Source organism: Gossypium hirsutum, chromosome A11 (genome assembly GCF_007990345.1).
Source record: "Gossypium hirsutum isolate 1008001.06 chromosome A11, Gossypium_hirsutum_v2.1, whole genome shotgun sequence".
NCBI lineage: Eukaryota > Viridiplantae > Streptophyta > Magnoliopsida > Malvales > Malvaceae > Gossypium > Gossypium hirsutum.
The window spans coordinates 97,379,485-97,381,634 of NC_053434.1; the positions used below are offsets into that span (position 1 = coordinate 97,379,485).

Below are 2,150 nucleotides of genomic sequence, written 5' to 3' on the forward strand. Positions count from 1 at the left end.
TAATGTAGAATTATTTCCAAGGAATGCGTATTCCAAGTGGTTTGGTAATTGTTTAAGTTCCAGTTTGGGAGGCTCTTCGATAGAGGGTTTTTGCTTAAATTCATCGTTTATCTTAATGCCCTCATATTCTACTTGTCTTGAAGAATGTTCATTAGGTTCATCATCTGTCTCCACTTCTTGAGCTAGATACAGTTTCGTCGTGTCCTCCTGTATAATTTCTTGAAAAGAGTCTTAAGTAGTATGATCAATAGAGTCAATAAAATAACATGAATCATCCTGTTCCCTAGAAAATCTCATAGCATCATAAATTTTAAAGATAATCTCCTCGTCACCTACTCTAAGTACCAATTTACCATCACCCACATCGATTATAGCACTAGTAGTAGCTAAAAATGGGTGTCCTAAGATTAAAAGTACTTCCACATCTTCGTCCATGTCAAGCACAACAAAGTCCACAGGGAATATGAATTTATCTACTTTCACAAGTATGTCTTCTATAATACCCCTAGGATATTTAACAGATCTATCGGCTAATTGAATACTCATCCTAGTGGGTTTGGGTTCCTCAAGACCAAGTTGTTTGAACATTTCATATGGCATCAAATTAATGCTAAAGCCTAAATCAGCTAGTGCTTTCTCAACATTCAGACTACCAATTAAACAAGGGATAGTAAAACTTCCTGGATCTTTCAGTTTCGTTAGCAATTTGTTTTGGAGTATGGCTGAGCACTCCTCGTTGAGTTCTACTGTAGATAAGTCCTCAAACTTCCTTTTATTTGTTAGAAGCTCCATCAAAAATTTTGCGTATGTAGCCATCTACGAGATGGCTTCAACAAAAGGTAAGTTGATATGTAATTACTTAAAAAGTTTAAGAAACTTACCGAATTGTGCATCTATGCGTTCTTTTTCAATTTTGCTGGGTATGGAACTGGTGGTTTATATTCCTTTGGTACTAGTTTGTCACTATTTTTAGGTTTTTCTTCCCTTTTTTTGCTTATCACGGCTTCTTGTGTTAGCTTCTTTTCAGACTCCGCTAACACTTTCCTACTCCTTAATGTAACTGCTTTTACATGCTCTTTTTATTTGGTGTTACTAGATAAACTTCCTAGTGGTCTTTGCGAAATTAGTTTGGACAGCTGGCCTATCTAAGTTTCGAGCCCTTGGATCGACGCTTGTTGATTCTTAACTGCTGTCTCGGTATTCTAGAAATGAGTTTCTGACACTGATATGAACTTTGAGAGTATCTCTTCAAGGTTTAGCTTCTTTTCCTGTTGGTAGGGTGGTTGTTGGTAGGATGAAGGTGGTCTCTGGTTTCCTTGGCCTCCCAATGAGAAATTTTGGTGGTTCCTCCAACTTGCATTGTAAGTGTTACTGTATAGATTGTTTTGAGATCGAGGATTATTACCCATATAATTTAACGGCTCGTTATCCATATTGTGGCCAGAAGGTTGGTATCCCGAATTGCTTGATTCACCTCCACTTGCTTCGGACTGCATTACTGGGTGAACCTGTGAAGAACTAAGAAAACCATCAATTTTCTTATTCAAGAGTTCTACCTGATTAGAGAGCATGGTGACCGAATCTATTTTATAAACACCGGCTATTTTTGTTGGCTTTGTCGTCATGACTTGCCACTGATAGTTATTTAGTGATATCTCCTCTATAAACTCATAAGCATCTTCAGGTGTTTTATTATTGATGGTTCCGCCAGTAGCCGCGTCAACCATTTGTCGAATCGAAGGATTCAGGCCATTAAGGAACGTTTGAACCTGTAGCCAAAGCGGTAACCCATGGTGGGGGTACCTTCTCAAAAGGTCCTTGTATCTCTCCCATGCATCGTAGAGTGTTTCTAAATCCATCTGCACAAAAGAAGAGATATCATTACGTAATTTAGCCGTTTTAGCTGAAAGAAAATATTTTAGTAAAAATTTTTCGGTCATTTGTTCCCAAGTAGTAATTGACCCTCGTGGTAACAAGTTCAACCACTATTGGCGTTGTTTCTTAATAAAAAAGGGAATAACCGAAGACGAATGGCATTGTCAGAAACGTCATTAATTTTAAATGTATCGCAGAATTCCAGGAAATTTGCCAAGTGGGTGTTTGGATGCTCATCTTGCAAACCATCAAACTGAACAAATTGCTGTATCATT

At 37.8% G+C, this 2,150-nt stretch overlaps 1 non-coding gene across 1 annotated transcript; it reads left to right on the forward strand.

The window, feature by feature from the left end:
• The first annotated feature begins 1,785 nt into the window (after positions 1–1,785).
• LOC121210722 (small nucleolar RNA R71) lies at positions 1,786–1,892 on the forward strand. Its single transcript, XR_005905835.1, has one exon. It is a non-coding gene; the product is annotated as a small nucleolar RNA R71 (small nucleolar RNA).
• The last annotated feature ends 258 nt before the right edge of the window (positions 1,893–2,150 follow it).